General features: G+C 48.2%; 1 protein-coding gene and 1 long non-coding RNA gene across 7 annotated transcripts in view; one reads left to right on the forward strand and one right to left on the reverse strand.

The window, feature by feature from the left end:
- LOC138528563 (uncharacterized) overlaps positions 1 to 8,463 on the reverse strand; it is a 63,643-nt gene extending 55,180 nt beyond the window's left edge. The window contains exon 1 of the long non-coding RNA XR_011284172.1: positions 8,090 to 8,463. This is a non-coding gene — a long non-coding RNA (uncharacterized lncRNA). The remainder of the gene's footprint in view (positions 1 to 8,089) is intronic.
- The window catches only part of ART1 (ADP-ribosyltransferase 1), a 140,692-nt gene that overhangs the window by 59,209 nt on the left and 63,676 nt on the right, over positions 1 to 17,807 (forward strand). The window lies entirely within an intron of this gene.

Consider the following 17,807-nt stretch of genomic DNA (forward strand, 5'->3'; position numbering starts at 1 on the left):
TTATGACCCACAATCCCTGACAAAGTCTGAAATTTAGTGGAAAAAACCGAAAATGTTCACTTTTTCTGGGATTGTGGGTAATAAATTCTGGGGCGATTCAATCAAGTCAGACCTCTGTGGGTTCCCACAGTTGTCGAAGCCACCAAGGAAAACAGAGAACCCCATGCATTTCCGAAAAGAAGTTACCCGTGGGCATCCCCATTACCACTAAAAACATCCATGGTGGTTTATTGACCCCCCACTCCCACCCAAAACAAGTTTTCATTATTTATTTATTTATTTTTTTGCCTCTTTCCTAGGGGAAGATTGTGCTAGCAATCAGCCCCCAGGGAGGGCTACATGAGATGCCCCCATCCATTTGGAGTGGGGGAGAGGGCCACCCCACTTTCCACTAAAAAACATCTATGGTGGTTCAATGGCCCCCCACGCCCACCCAAAACAAGTTATAATTTGTTTTATTTTTCTTTTGCCTCTTTCCTAGGGGCAGATGGTCACATGTGTGTGGCCATCTGCCCCCCCCCGGGGGGGAGGGGGGGAAATGTACTGCCACGGGCTTGGCGGGTGGCTCTGCCAATATTTGCAATGGCCTCCCCCCACCCTAATGGATGGGGGCATCTCATGTACCCCTTCTTAGGGGCAGAAATCTGCCCCCAGGGAAGGCTACATAAGGTTCCCCCATCCACTTAGGGTGGGGAGAGAGGGCCACCCCCCTTTCAAACACAAAAAATCCTGGTGGTCTAGTGGGCCCCCCACCCCCACCCAAAACAAGTTATAATACATATATATTTGTTTTACCCTTCCCTAGGGGCAGATGGCACATGTGTGTGACCAAAACGTACTGCCCCAGGTTTGGGGGTGGGGTGGCTTTGCCAATATTTGCAGTGGCCTCCCCCCACCCCAAATGGATGGGGGCATCTCATGTTCCCCTTCCTAGGGGCAGACATTTGCCATCAGGGAGGGTCACATAGGGTGGGGGGAGGGCCGTCCCCCTTTCAAACACAAAAAATCCTGGTTGTCTAGTGGGCGCCCCCTACCCCCCCACCCAAAACATGTTATAATATATATATATTTTTTTTTTGCCCTTCCCTAGGGGCAGATGGGCACATGTGTGTGGCCATCTGCTCCCAGGGGCGGGGGGTCAAAACGTACTGCCCCAGGCTTGGGAGGCGTGGCTCTGCCAATATTTGCAGTGGCCTTTCCCCCCCACCCCAAATGGATGGAGGGCATCTCATGTAGCCCTTCCTAGGGGCAGAAATCTTCCCCCAGGGAGGGCTACATAAGGTGCCCCCCATCCACTTAGGGTGGGGGGGAGAGGGCCACCCCCCTTGTAAAAATCCCTGGTGGCTAGTGGTCCCACCCGCACCCAAAACTATGTTTAAAAAAATATTTTTTTTTTTGTTTGCCCCCCCTTCCCTGGGGGTAGATGATCACCCATCTGCCCCCAGGGTATTTCCCCTATGCTTTGGGGGACAGGGGGAGAGGAGAGCTTACATAGTAAGCAGCCCCTGCCCCCACTTCAAAAACAGAACCCTGCAGGACACACCAAACACATATTCTGGGGGTGATAAATGACATCACATCCCCCCCACTTAAAATTGTGGGGGGGGATTTGTCCCCCCTGTCCCTCCCATGTCCTACGCCCATGAAAGTAAATACACCAGGTGAAGTTAGGTATTTGACTAATGTAACAAAGTCACGGCACAAGAAAATACCAGGTGAAGCTAAAGATTTGTGAAATAAAGTGTTTGTATAATAAAGCCCTGGATGAAGGGAATACCAGGTGAAGTGGAATATCTGTGAGATAAAGTGTTAAAGTAACAGAGTCCTGGCAAGAGAGTAGGCCAGGTGCAGTTTAGAATCTGTTTATGCAATAAAACATGGCACAAGAAAGCACCAGGTAGAGATGAATGTTTGTGAAATAAAGGGTTTTTGTAATAAAGCCCTGGGCAAAGAGAATAGCAGGTGAAGTTGAATATCTGTAAAGTAACAGAGTCCTGTCAGGAGAGAATAGCAGGTGAAGTTAGGTGTTTGCACAACAAGGTGCTTGTAAATTAAACATCCTGGCAGGGGAGTATACGAGGTGAAGGTTGATGTTTAAGTAATGAAGATCTGGTAGGAAGGTACACCAGGTGAAGGTAAAACAAGTCTGCAAGGTGGCCTGGCAGAAGTATGCCCGGGTGAAGACTGATTTTAAGAATATTGTAAAGACCTGCAAGGAAAGGTCCCTAGTTCAGTGAGCCATTGGAAAACTATAAAGAGATTAGGGAAGTCCTTAGGAGAAGACATATCCCTAACATAAATATAAAGTATTAAAGGAAGATAAAGCCCAGGGGAAGGGAGCCAGTTCTCCACAAGTTTTGAACCACTGAAAGCTTAGTAAAGAAAGCTAATCCCTGTGAAAAAGACCATTTGTCAACGAGAAAAGCCGTTCTGTTGAATTGGATCTTTTGTGTTGAACTTGAACATCTGATCACTTGGACAAGTCAAGAATCCATTGTTCATGAGAATAGACTTTTTGTTGGATCTGAACTCTCGTGTTGAACTTTTGAGCATTTGAAAAAGTCAAGAAACAGCCCACTTTACACATTTAGCATTTATTTTGAGTGTAAGGGCCAGAATAGGATTACAGACACAGGACGGATCTTTTGTTTGGACATCTTGACACTGGACAGACTCCATAGTTTGGTTTGAGTTAGGGAAGTTCCTCCTAGAATAGGGCTAGTGAGGCATTTTCCAACCTCATTTATTTTAATAAAATATTTGAACTAAAAATATGTCTCCTCTGTGTCCGCGATTCATTCCTGGCTCTTGCCACTGACAGAACCGTTACATTTTCTACACAATGTCCTGTTTGCTTTGATGATGTGGCCCGACCATGTCCCGTGCCATAAAATTCTGACCCCTAAGTATTTGGAAAATGGGAGACCTCTTCTTTTTTTTTCACAATCAATTACAATGTGAATACAAGAACACCTCCCATATTGTCTGCCCCGTCTCATCACCTTTGCTTTGTTCGTGTTGACTTCCAGACCTTGCTTCTTACAAAAATAAGTAGAGTGGTCTGTCAGTTTTACGAGACCAGATGGGGTTTGAGACATGATAACTACATCATCGGCGAGGAACAGGAGACCCGGGGCATACGATGTAATATTTGAGAAACCACAAAGCACGCCATCAAAATGAAATAGTAAGGGCTCAAAATACAGTCCTGCCTTGCTCGCTTGCTGCCTGGGGAAGTGTTAGAACTTACCCCACCTAATCCCCATGTCCTCATATAAGGCCATGGTTGCTTTTAGCAGTAGAGGCTGAACTTTTTCATTCGCCAGTGCTTGCCAGCGTTTTGCTCTCAGAATGCTGTCAAAGGCGACCTTTAAATCCACAAAAAGCAAGTGAATGTTGCTCTTGATCGTCACATATCCATATAGTCATCGCCACAATGTAATTTCAGTGAAGTAAATTCCCATGAGGTCGGTTACTTCGATGAGTGGTAAGGGACCAGGAGGAGACAAATAGTGATCATAGGGTGGAGAAGAAAGGGGTCAAGGATAGGAATGGGGGTCTGACCCCCTCCCATTACAAATACCACAAAAGAATGTGATGAAATGTCCTGGGTAGTGAAGTGTCACAGAACCGGCCCACTACGCGTGCGGCCAGGATTCATCCATACATTATAGCTTTGAACCAGACCCCTACCCTGTGATGTAATAACATTTTAGGATGGAAGGGGCATATAGGCGGGTGGGAGTTTGAGGTTAACGTGAGGGAACCAGGGCTCTCTTTGGGGAAGGGGTTCAGTGGGTAGGTGGACAAGGGAGGCATGGGGGTCAGGTCCCTTGCTTGAGGACCTTGTGCATTCCAGAGGAAATAGCACTGAACTCTGACGCTTTTCCTTCGGCTGAGTTTTGTGTTTTATCAAAGTGATTATATGTCCCCCCTTTCCACACGCAGACTCGACGTTTTTGTGGGACATTTTGAACAGCTTTGCTACCAATGGGCTTTAAAAAGCACGTGTTTGATATGATTGGTTATTTATAACGTGCTTAATACCCAGAGGATTCTAAGCGCGGACTCCGGGATCGAACCGGGACTCCATGTAGTCTTGCTTACAAGGTGAGCACGTTGCCCCTCAGCTATCCACCCGAGACATTCTTGCACAAATTGCTGCAAGAATGCATCCCTAGTTACTGTGTAAACAGTTTTCCATGAAAAATCACTAATCACAATTAGTGAATATCACTTTTATTTGGGCACTCTGACCTACGCTACAGATTTGTAGTCCTGGATTTCCCCTCTACAAGTCCCAGAATGCAAAGAAAAAAACAGGACTGGATTAGCATCTCATGAATGGAATGGGGCATGTTGCCATGTATGAACTCACCTCACTCTCTCACTCGTTCACAGGCACTGACATCGCCCCTGCAAATATCCTCTGTATTGGCACTACTTCATGTCTGACCTCACCCCTAACATCACATCCTCCGTTAGCTGTGCTGCAGAGGTGCCTACATTTACAGTTTATAACAACAGGGTTTTAAGTGACACAGGGTCAGCCGGGGCAGAGTCCATGCAGTCTCCAAAAACTGCTCTTTAGACGAAGCTCTCTCTGTCACTCACAAGCAGCCCATCCGGTTCCTCTCCTGCGTGCATCTCAAAGTGCGCATCACGTAAGCCCGGTGCATTCAGGGAAATGAGACGTTGTTTCCTGCACAAGCAGAAAAGCCAAAGCCTCATGTCCAGAAATTAATGTGTATGGCTTGTTGTTTGAAATTGCAGACGTTTTACAATTAGGCCGAGTGTTGTGACAAATGAAATTAGAGCCCAGTGTGAATGTTTTAGGAGTATAGCTCAGGGGCAACCTGCTCGCGTTGGAAGCAAGACAACACAGAGCAACACAGGTTTGATCCCCAAGTCTGCGCTTACAAACCTCTCGCGTTATAAATAACCAAATACGTGCTCAGAAGAGTTTCATGCTTGAATCACGATCAGAGACATAGTTCAAATGTACAATTCTGTGGTCGTTGTCATGTTTCCAAAATACTCTTTGATTTTATGTAAATCAGCAGGAAACCACACTGGTGCTATTTGTCCCTCTCCCTTTACTCATATGTGATTCATTTGAAGAATGATGTCGATGTACCCCAGTAGGAAGGCTTCAGTCGCAATGACTAGTAGATGGATTAGGTGGAATATAATGGAGGCATATCCAGGGGCCCAGGGGCAGCTCAACCACTTCCCGCATCAATACAAGGCATATGAACCAGGAGCATGTCAACCACCTTGGCAGAAAGCAAAAAAGTCTTAATATCGGAACATTTGTAGGGCTGCTACATGGGCTGACCCTTAAACCTTTGCAAGACATTATTGCCTGAACATTCCTGGCCACAGCTCCACAGTGCTTGGCATAGGGGTGTTGAGTGCCAGTGGTGGAGTGTGAATCTTGTGATCACATTGGTGATTGGGATGTGCTGGCAGAATACTGATGGGCTGTGTTTTTTTCTTATTGGTCCCATCATTCCATACAATCTTTGGTATGCCTCATATTGAGCCTCCCTGCCTGTTCACATATGCCTCCATAGAGGTATTCTCCAGTCTCACTAAAACCAATCTGCCCCTGACCTTTGCCAAGAAACTCTGAGGCTAGCCGTTAGCTCCCTCCCATTGCAATACCTGGCTCCATTCCTCCTGCCAACGGTCCTGCACTAGATGCCCCTCCCCCCCCCACCATAGGGTATTGTTGTCTGTAGTAAGTATGGTCTCAGAGAGCCTTGTCAGAGGGAAGCCCTCTCACCTCCAGAAGGTCTTTATTTTCTAACCGTTTCGGGGGGATAGCTCAGGGGAAACGTGCTTGCCTTGGAAGCAAGATGATGCGGAGCAACACAGGTTCGATCCCTGGGTCCACGCGTAGAATACTCTGGGTATTAAGCGTGTTATAAATAACCAATTACAACCACCACCTCAGGCTAACCCTCAATTCCTGAGTTATTTAAATCTGGCAAAGGAGGTTTTGGGTGACTGAGTAGGTGGCCTATCAGAGGTCTGATATGCATCCTTGCCCGGGGAACCACAATAAACTGGCTACCATAGGTCCTTGCATGTGTAGCATCTCCGTGGCTGTGCGCGGTTCCCCATCCAATAAGGCCGCTCAGTGTTTTGGGAGTTTTTGTGCATGGTCCTCCACCAGGAATATCTGACCCGTGGCCATCCAAAGCCTGGCCTGATGTCCTGGAAGTTCTGCGAAAGCTTTAAAACACAACTTCTGCTGCTTTATCTGGAGCCACAGAAATGTACGGTTCCTGTATGTCTTCTTGGTGTGTTCCAACAGCTGTGTACCTGATGCTGCTCGAATCATCCAGTATTGGAAATATGGGGAGACGTGGACCCCCTCCACGTGTAGTGAGGACACTGCTGGGTTTAGCACCTTGGTAAACACACACAGCTGTTTTCAGGCCTAATTGAAGTACTTTGAACAGCACGTAGCAACCTGCCACTGCAAATAACAGACTTCTAATGAGCCGTGTGTATCGACCGGCACATGGAAATGCCCATCCTGCTGACATATCAACCTGCCACTACAAATCACAGACTTCTAATGAGTCGTGTGTATCAATCGGCAGATGGAAATGTGCAACCCGCTGTTATATCAACCTGCCACTGCAAATCACAGTCGTCTAATGAGCCGTGTGTATAGGCACATGGAAATGCGCATCCCGCTGATATATCAAATTGCCACGGCAAATTACAGACTTCTAATGAGCCGTGGGTATCAATCGGCAGATGGAAATGTGCATCCCGCTGTTATATCAACCTGCCACTGCAAATCACAGTCTTCTAATGAGCCGTGTGTATAGGCACATGGAAATGCGCATCCCGCTGATATATCAAATTGCCACGGCAAATTACAGACTTCTAATGAGCCGTGGGTATCAATCGGCAGATGGAAATGTGCATCCCGCTGTTATATCAACCTGCCACTGCAAATCACAGTCTTCTAATGAGCCGTGTGTATCAGCACATGGAAATGCGCATCCTGCTGATATATCAACCTGCCACTGCAGATCACAGACGTCTAATGAGCCGTGGGTATCGGCACATGGAAATGCACATCCCGCTAATATATCAACCTGCCACTGCAAATCACAGACTTCTAATGAGTCGTGTGTATCGGCACATGGAAATGCACATCCCGCTAATATATCAACCTGCCACTGCAAATCACAGACTTCTAATGAGCCGTGTGTATCAGTAGGCACCTGGAAAGGCGCATCCTGCTGATATATCAACCTGCCACTACAAATCACAGACTTCTAATGCGCAATGTGTATCGGCACATGGAAATACGCATCCTGCTGATATGTCAACCTGCCACTGCAAAACCCAGACTTCTAATGAGCCGTGTGTATCGGCACATGGAAATGAGCATTCTGCTGACATATCGAAGCCAGAAAATTCAGGTCCCCGATCAATGGAATTATTTTTGCAATGTTTCCATCTTGAATTTCTTAGATGAAACAAAGTTATTCAGGTTCATCAGATCCGGGACTAAGCAAAATGTGCCATTCGGTTCTGGGATCAGGAATGTAAAGAGAACCCGAGATTCCTTTCTTGCTTGCGGCCCCTTGAAATCACACCTTTCTCCCATAGCCCCTGGATCCCAACGATCAATGCCTGTCTCTTCTTCTTTCCTGTGTGCAGCGACCTGGCCTGAAGATTTCTTGATGAGCTGAAAACTATACATGTGGGGCTATGCTGTTTACCCAGCTGTCCGAGGAGAGGTCATTCCCTACTTCTGAGAACCAGCAGAGCCTTGGCCCTATCTGCTTGGAATCAGGACTTCTGATTTGGCTTTGGAGAAAGAGATTTCCTTGCTGATGCTGAGTCTTCGGCCCCCACCTCAGACTCTTTGTCACGACCAAGCAACTCAAACACCAGAGGCAACCCATTGTGGGCTCACTGGGACTCTAAATGAATGCCCTGGAAAATACCTATTCATAAATCTGACTTTACATTCTCTTTGCAAGTCTATGGAACTTTCTTATTTCATTTCAGAGTCTACATATCACATAACGCACCCTGTGGCAGTTCTTGTTACCTGGTTGCTCCTATGTAGTGCTGGGCCAAATTGTCCGGTTCTGCTCCGCCAGCAGCGAAAACGAAATATCTTGGATTTCGATCGGCTTTTCCCATCTCCGCCGTTCCTCCACTCCCGGTGATTTGCCTGAAAATGATTGCACTCGTCCATCAGGTCGATATTTTTGCTGTTGAACGCCGGCATCACCCCCTTACAGCGAAACCTGCTGAAGCAAATCACAAGCTTCCCTTTGACGGATTAGCCCACGTACACACTGCATTTCGCTTTGGTTTCGGGTGTGTTGTTTCTCGATCGCGTCCCTCGTGTATTTCGCGCACTCCGGATGCACCAGTCGATTCAGCTTTCGGTCCAGGTGGGGCGCACATTTCATGAACGGGCTCATGCACTTTTCATCACGTGACTATCCGTACCATGCGCATGCGTAACACGCCATATGTGATGCGAGCCGTGCTACCGGAAACTTTGTGCATGCAGGCACTTTGCGCAATGATTCACTGCACGGCTGAGAAACATACCTTGTTTGTGGCCCTGCCTAAATAAATGCAGTCTCACCTCCAAGTCTCCACCACACCTCTTATGTTTGGAAGAGGAGTAGCAGCACCAGTGGCAGCAGCAGTAACACCACCTTCTGCAGCAGCACCGGCAGTCAGCCAGGACTACTAGCAGGAGCATCAGCATGACCACCGGCAGCAGAACGAGTAGCACGCAGGAGGTGCACCGTCAGCAGGCACCATCTCATTAGGGCGACAGGAGGCAATTCCCCCACTGTATGCAGCCAGCAGGGGCAGCTGCACACCACCACAAGAGGAGCCTAACTTGTTTCCTGGAAGCAGAGCAGCTTCAGCAGATGAAAGCCTTGGACTTCTACTGTCTGATGTAGAGTTCGGGGATAGCGTGTTTGTCAGCCCAGCAATGCTGCCCGCATTCCGTCCCACCACCAGCATGGAATCAGACTCTGCAGAGGCCACAATCAATGGACAGCAAGATGAAACAGAGGAGGAAGAGGAGGAAGCATACCAGGGTACCACTGCTTCAACCTCCTACTTTTCAGCTCTCGAACGTCAGTCACCAGTCAATGGGGCCTGAGGAGGACACACAGCAGCAACCACAAGTACAGAAGCGAAAGAGGGAAGCCATCACCACACCAGCAGCCTTTGCTGCCCTCACCATCGCACCAGCAGATGATACCACCACCACTGGACCAGTAGCTGCCACCACCACACCATCAGATGAGACAACAAGCACTGAATCAGACTCTGAGGAAGCCACCATCATCTCCTGGAGGATGATGAGGAGGAGACATCCTTCACAGGACTTGGTCTTCCTCTGCCAGTTAGGGGACCTGTAAACAGAGTCTGCATCGCCGACAGCGAGCAGAAGGAGGCAGGTGAGGAGCCAGGGCCACCACCAGCACAGAAGAGAAGAAGGGCAGTAACCACCACTACTCGTCTTGATGCCAACACCAACATTTGCCAAACCAGCAGCTGCCCCCTGTACTGCAGGACCAGTAGCTGCAGACCGCACCACATGACCATCAGCCGCCAGAATATCAGCTCCCACCACCACTGCCGGACTATCAGCTCCCACCACCACTGCTGGATCATGGGCTCCTACCCCCCCCCACTGCCAGACCATCAAACACTACCACTACTGCCAGACAAACATCCGCCAGACCAGCAGTTGCCGGCCTCACCATTGGTGGGAAGTCATGGATCTAGAACCACTTTGTCTTTCCACCCGGAGTCGACATGATCAAATCGGCTGCAACTGTCAGCTGCCTCCTCTGCGGCCAAGAAGTTTGAAGGGGAGTTGTTTGCAGCAGATTTGGACTTGGTATATCAGCCATGTTCCTACACCTGGAAAGACGTCACAAGATCCTCACAGGTTCCAAAGGCCCAGCAGCAGCACTGATGAGGACAATCGCAGGCATTGCATCCACCACCACTGCAAGAATGACGACCATGATCTCCTCCACCACAACAACTGCCACAGCAGCATTGAGGGACAGTGCTTCTCTAAGTGCCTCAGCAAGTCGCCTATAACCTCTGATGATGACGCCATGCATGCCACTGAAACAGGCTCATCAGGTGCCTGATGTTCTTACTGTATTGGTGTAACGCTCACCTGATTCCCACGGAGGCGCGGGTCTTGGCAGGAAGGTGTCTGTGACTCAAAAAGTGATGTGCAGGACTCGATTGGCTTCTGGGGTCGGACCTCTTCGCACTGTGTGTCGAACTCGAAGAGTGAGGTTTCTGCAGGTGAAAGAATATGGGGGTTAATGGTCTGGGTTGTTGAATGTCCCTCTCTCTCTCTCTCTCTCTCTTCCCAGCTTTTCTGTAGAGCCCCCCCAGGTCAACGTTCTCACCTTAGATAGGTGAATGCTGGGCTCTCCATCTGTGTCTGGTGCAGGGTGCCGTTGCCAGTTCCTTCACTGGTGAAACATTGGCCTCTTGAATTCAGAGGATGGTTACCGTCGTTATCTGCACGAGCGGTGAGTTTCTGGACACCTTTTGTCTTTATAGTCTTTAAATGCGTGGCACGTTAATATTGAAGACTCTGTATAATGCTTTTCCCTTATGTATTGCAGGACTCTTGAGATGGAAGATGGAGTGAAGCGCCTGGAAATTCGTAAGTATGGCAAGCGCTCTAACTGTCTCTTTCCTTGCAGCTTAGTTCGTGTTAAAGAGACGCCGGAGTATTCACAGGTGTTTTATTGCGACGAGCGTGATGGGCGTGAGTAAATACCTGCTTAATGTCTTTTTCTTTGTCTTTCAGATGTTGGTTTGCAGCGCCAGAGTCAGCGGAATGCAAGTAAGTTTTAACTATACTTTGTCTTCACAGGCGACGATGCAGAATGAAGAAATCCGGAATTCACAGCGTGCCGGTAAGTATAACAATGCTTTTGTCTTTGCAGGCGAAGGTGCAGCGTGAGACACGGCCGCTGCCGATGGATCAGGTGAGTAAGCACTGCGTGTAAAGTTTGTCTTGCTAACCTGTTGTTTCTTGTCTTTTGCAGGTGCTGATGTTGACTGGATATAGGAATTGTAAGCATAATTCTTGCAGGTTCAGGATCAAAAGAAGAAAGGCTGGAACAGACTCGGTGAGCGTTCTGCTGCAGATGCAGAATAACGCGAAGCATGTTTCATCTATCGGGTGTGGTTTAAATAGCCTTGGAGTGATGAGGCGTCTTCTTCCACGGCCCCGCCTAGGTAAGAAAAGAGTTCCGGTTTCCAGAAGAGTTCCAGTGCTGTATCCAGGGAGTGGAGTTGCCCCACCCAGGTAAGAAAGTAGTTCCTGTTCACAGAGGGCTTCTAAGTGGCTGGTAAGTAAGCAGCATGGTCTGCTGCAGGTAAGTCCACCCAAGCACTTTCACACCAATTATGAGCCCGGCGCTTCCAGTGCCGGGACCGATGGTTTTGATGAGCCTGGTGCCACCGGCGCCAGGACAGGGTCCAAAAGGTCCCAGTAGGGACCGGCTGGTGCCTAGGATTAGGGTTAGGGGCCTGCTTCCAAGGACGTTGGGCTGGTCCTGGCTCCTTGGAAACAGTGATCATGACAGCACCCCCCCTCAAGGCCCCTCCTAAGCGTGTATTCTCCGGGGGTTTTGGCTTGTTGGGGTGATTCAGATGGAATTTCTGAATTCTGAGACCAGACGAGGTGCGTGGACATATTCTGAGGGTTCCCAAGACCTCTCCTGGGGGCCGTATCCTTTCCAATCAACCAGATAATATAACTTAGATTTGGAGATTTTGTGGGACCCCAGTAATGCCGACCTAGGGCTGCAAATGGCCCTTGGAAGCTTGATTCAATCATGCCAAAACCTGATGGATTTGGTTTTCACGGCTGGCAGAGCAGAACCTACCAATTTCACCAAGCACTATATAACAAAAGCCAGGCCACAAGAACTGCTGCAAGGTGCATGCTGTGATATTTAGACTGTGTTGGTCAAAATATGTTGGCTATTGCCCGTGAACATATCAAGAAGCATCCCCCAGAAGACCACCAGACTGAGGAATGAGGAGCGACGTATCAAGCAGATGAGTGCCCCACCTCTGGCCGACACTCAGCAGAGCAGAGGAGAAGGACAGGACCTTTAGGAGCCGCATGATGCCCAGGCAAATGTATGCACACATACACACAATGTCGCAACTAACCGCCACTGTGTCTTTTGTTTTTTCCCCAGGACCATTGTGAGGGAGGGGTGGCGAGCAAGGGGTGGTGATGGGGCCCCGCCAGAAGATAAGGTAGCCTTGGCAGACTAGCACTCCAGGCAATGGTGGGGCTCTTTTCAATTCCTCCAACAAAGAAAATGTTACAGCAAGCGTTGCCATTGCCCAGACTTAGCGAGAAGACACCCTCAATGCGCATCCACAACTCACCACCACTTTGTTGTTCATACAATAACACACAATGTGGACGAATACAACAATATTTATTTCTATGCAAAAACACAAGAAAGTAACTATAAATGCACACTATTATATAATACACAATTACTTTGAACACTTTATTTTTCAACATAAGAAAGTATTCAATGGAAGAGGGGAATTCTAAACACAGTGCACAGCCGTATTCACCACTGCAACACAATACGCATCCGTATTCACCACTGCAACATATCATCACCATCGCGTCTTGTATATCCATCTTGAAGGGGGGTTGGTGGTAGAAAAGGGGTTCAGGGTATGCGTGGCTTGTTCATTTTTAGAAATGTCAGTCCCTGCACACTGCCAGTAAACAAGCATGTCCTCTTGTCTGTCACTGTCTCCCCAGCAGCATTAAAAACATGCTCCCCACACATATGTAACAATTGACCTTCACAATTCAGTCAATTTTGAAAAGATCAATTGTCATTCGAGCAATTCTGACTTGAACAATTCGTATACAATCCTGATATGACACTTGCTGGGGGACGCTAAGGACTTCAGCAGCAGCTTGTGCCAGTTCGAGCCACGCATCCTTCTTGCCTTACCAGTACTGTAGGGGTTCACCTGGGGGCATAGATCTTTCCTGCAGTTATGCTGCTACATTCTATGATGCCCAGGCATGAGGGCTGTCCTCCTCAACATGTGACAAATCCCCAGAGAGCCCCATACTTGATAGGTGGTAATAGCATAACATATTGCTTCATTTACCCCTAGAGGGAGACCTTCCATCACCCTCCACTGCCATTGTGGGATCACTGCCTGTATTGGGGAAGACGTCCTTTAATTTGCTCCTAAAATGTTTTTGAACACCTGGCAACTATGGAGGCGTGCTGCTCTTCAGGGAAAAGAACATGCTCCTGGCACCATGGGTCCAAAGAAATAGCAGTTATGTAATTATTTTGAATAGTACAGATCCTTGTGTCTGCCCGCAAGCACGTCAACATTTTCCTGCACAGTTACTCACCCTCTGCATCCTCTTGCACTATGCGCCCATGCTGTATGTTCTCCAGAATCTGTTTAAGAACAACATTGAGTGCCAAGACTTCATGCAGGCCTGCTTCCTCGTGGCTCACCCTCACATTAACCTCCTCATATGAAGGGTGGAATTCCAGCGAGTGACAACCTCCACCTTGATCTGGTGGTGTGGCAGATGGTGTGTGTCCTGGAAGTGGGCCAATGCATTGCGCCAAAATAGGAGCAGCTGAAGAGAGCACATATCTTGCCCACACACTGCAGCATTTCAGCCAGGGTGGGGTCTTTTAGGAACAGGGTCACTACAAGGTTAATCATATGCGCAAAACATGCAATGTGGGTTATCTCTGCCTGGTTAAGGGCTGATACAATATTGCTACTAATCTCTGCAGTAACACAGCCACCTTTGAGAGAGTGTGAACCAAGCCATTCTGCAATAACAGAATTAAGTGTTGCGCGTATGTGGGATGTCTTGTGTGTCATCTGATCAAAGCTCTAGAGTCAGAGCATTGTCAGGTTGTTTAACCCAACTGTGCTACTTGATTGTGGTTTTTCAAAGGAGACCCAGTGTGCCGTCACAGTCATGTAGTCAGTTCTCTGTGCACTAGTCCACCGGTAAATGGTGCAGTGAAACGTCTCCGCCTCCGACCCTTGTTTCTTTGTTTGTTTGTTTATTTATTTGTATAGCGCTCTTGACCCACGGGTATATGTGCGCTTTGAACATCAGGTTACAGGCAACAGTAGGGAACAATAGTACAACAGTAATGAAGCATATGTAAGGGTTGACAAGCAGGCAGTTAGTGCATAGATGATAATAGGCAAACATAATAAGAAACATTTGTACATTAGGTATGCATACATACATGGTTGGTTATTTGTTGAGTAACCAAGTGATGACCTTAGTTCTGAAGGGTTGGAAGGTGGGTGTGGATTTGATATCCAGTGGAATGGTGTTCCAAGGTTGTGAGGCCAGAGCTGGGAAGCTGGATCCACCAGCTCTTTTGAGGGAGTATTTGGGCACCGTCAGTTGTAATCTGTTAGAGGATCTAGTGGTTCTGGTGTTCTGTCTTAATGTAAAGTTGTTAGTGAGATAGGGCGGGGCTAGGTGGTTAAGAGCTTTGTATGTGAGGCATAAGGTTTTTAGGTCAATTTTTTGTTGGATGGAGAGCCAATTGCATGATTACTGTTTTGTTGGCACCTACATAGAGGGTAGTGCAGTTCCTTGTGCAGCTCTTCCACCACCTTTGTATACAGTGCTGGATCAGCAACCCTGGAGAAATAATGTTGACCTGGTATCTTCCACCTTGGTACGGCATATACCATCAGTTCTTTGAACCCCTGGTTCTCTACAAAGGAGAAGGGCAGCAAGAATCTTTGAAGTGTGAGCCTTGAGTTGCTGTGCAGACATATGTTTGCAGTCATAAGGCATTTGTTTCTCCAAAGACTCTGTAAGCGTCGGCTGGCACATGTTGCCTGCAGTGTGTGTTTTTGTCATAGCACCACGTGTTGGTTGACCCTGCGGTTGGCGCCCATCACCGGTGCTGCTCCTCATCTGGGCACTTGGCGCCATGCACACCTGTGATGGTTTTGCATGTGGGCTATCTGGCCTGATGTGGCCGAGATGTGACCCTGCCTTGACCCTGTGCACCTCCTTTTTGCATAAGGAACAAACTGCAATGTTGCTCCTTGCTGTATCAGCCGTGACGTTAGCTGACACTGCAGACTTTCTGTGGGATGGGGTACCGCTGCAATCAGTTAGAGGGTGTATGGTTGGTGCCAGTAACGTGGGAGTATAGGCTTGCTGCTGAGTGCTGTGGTCAGACTCTATTCAAATGACTTCATCATGTTCTTCAATGACAGAATCTTCATCAACCGTTGAGTCATTAGAGTCCCCATCAGCCAGACAGTGCGTTTGTTGATCCATTCTTTTTTTGTGCAGGCTCTCTGCAGTGGCACTGCCCACCGTGATGCCACAATCTGTTGGTCCGTTGCGTTTCTTCTGGCGAATGTCACTAGTCGCCGGTGCCACTGCCAGTGACTGTGTTGACCCATAGGAATGCATAGGAGCATCACAATCTGTGTCGTTTATATCAGCCAAAGCAAGTGTGGTGGACATACAGCATGTTGAGTTGGCCATGTTATTTTATTTGCTGTGGTCCTGTGAAAAAGCAACATACACAGTCTATTGGCAGCTGAGCAACCGTACACATGTCCGCAATGAAAGTTTGGTAAGGGGCATGTGGAAGCATGATGAGAAAACACAACTCAAGTAAACCCCCCACAATGCATGAGTGAGCGATACACAAGTTGGCCCTGTCACCCTACACCCATCACTAATGAAAGCGGCGGTAAGGGGCATGTGGAAGTATGATGAGATAACACAACACAAGTCAATTATAAGCCCACAAGTCGCCCCCACCCCAATAGAGGAGCGATACACAAGTTTACCCTGCCATGCTTACTTACGAATGCAACAAGGTGTAACAGCAGTACAAGTGAAGCGGGGTCTTCATGATCGACCCGATTGCCTTGGTCTTCATGTACGCAAGCCAGCCACGTAGACGTCAGTGACAGAGGAAGTCAACTGCTATGAACACACCAGATAAGGCACACATATTCATACTAACCAGGACAAGGCTGTTTCCTTTGAGCCTCAACCCCCACAATGCATGAGCGAGGGATACGCAGGTTGACCCCGCCAGGCTACTCCCGTCCGTAATGAAAGTGGGAATAAGGGGCATGTGGAAGCATAATGAGACAACACAATTGAAGTACAAACACCCCACAATGCATGAGCGAATCGATACACAAGTTGACACTGCCACCCTACCCATGCCCCTGATGAAAGTGGGGGTAAGACAGCATGTGGAAGCATGATGAGACAACACAACTCAAGTACAAGCCCCCCATGCATGAGTGATACACACTTTGCCACTAGCTGTGCTTACCTACCAATGTAACAAGGTGGAACAGCAGTACAAGCACAGTGTGAACGTTGTGGTCTTGATCACCAGTCACAGAGGAAGCCAACTTCTACTGATGACAACACCCGCAAAAAGCACTCATACCTATACTGGCCTGGGCGAGGCTGTTGCGTTTGACCCTCAAATGATTGCCATAAAGGTAAAAGGTCAAATAAAAAACAACCCCTCTTGGTGATTCCCTAATGGTTTCTGCTTAGGATGAATAGAGACCCGCGAGCTAAAAAGACCTGTACAAAGTTTTGCGTTTCGGCACCATGAAACTGACATTTTTCACCGTTCTGCACGACACAAAATGTTCTGGATCGCGAAACGGGCCGTCCGCCGCCAAATAGACCACGCAGGTGAAATCTGCTAATGGTGCGTGGAATTCACAGAACCCTTTGCGAAACATCCCATTAGTGAAACATGTTGGTACACCAGCGAAAGGTTTGTGCAATACCGAGACAAACTAAATTCCTGATTTGTGCTTGGAATTCTGGTGACAGCGGAACCGTGCTGCCAATATCGCGGAACAGGCAGTAGTGGAAACTAGTGCAAATGTTACCAGTTTCTCTTTGTGAGCGGAAGTTTGCGCAGCAGTATTCCTATGCAGCAGTCTGTGAACTGCATACCTCAGAAACCCTATGGGCCAGTGTTGCTTTCACCTTCCCAGGTGCAGAGAGGGAGGAGGTTGATTACCTTCAGGTAAGCTGCTCCTTTTGCTGCTAACATGACTGCTTCAGCACAGGGTGGGTCAGTATTTAAACGTCTGCCTGCAAGAGCCCATTGCTCTTGTATTGGGTTCTCGCCCTGCATCTCTCGCTGTGAACCATATATTCCTACTGTGCCGTCTTGCTGCTGTTTTCAGACCCTGACCCTGTTCCAAACCGCTGCTCGCTATCTGCAACACTGCAACCTCTGCCTTGTGCAATACATGCCTGCAGTGCCATGCTCCTCTGCCTGAAGTCTTATGTAATATGCCCCCCCTGTTGTGGATGCTCTTAGTTGACACCAATCCAATATGCCCGCCTTTCTAAAATACTTGCTGTGAATGAAATTAATTGTGAATTTGTTTGTTTTTTTCCCACAGTTTCCACCTGTGTTTTCAGCCAGGCAGGGGTAACTGGCCTGCTCCTTCCCATTTGCCCCACATACAGTGCTAATCAAGCCCACAAGAGCCCCCCATGTTCATTGCTACATGCACTCACCGGTGTGCGTACCTTCTCAATGCGGCCCAGGCTGAATTCCTGAAGCTCAGACCTAATGCGGCCATACAACACCTCGGGCACTCCTTAGTCCAGCGGAAGGGACTGTCTGTTTTCTTCATTCTCTGCGCTGTGTTGCTCTTCGCGGAGC

The sequence above is a fragment of the Ambystoma mexicanum genome, chromosome 7q, assembly GCF_040938575.1.
Source record: "Ambystoma mexicanum isolate Mex_15411 chromosome 7q, UKY_AmexF1_1, whole genome shotgun sequence".
Taxonomy (NCBI): domain Eukaryota; kingdom Metazoa; phylum Chordata; class Amphibia; order Caudata; family Ambystomatidae; genus Ambystoma; species Ambystoma mexicanum.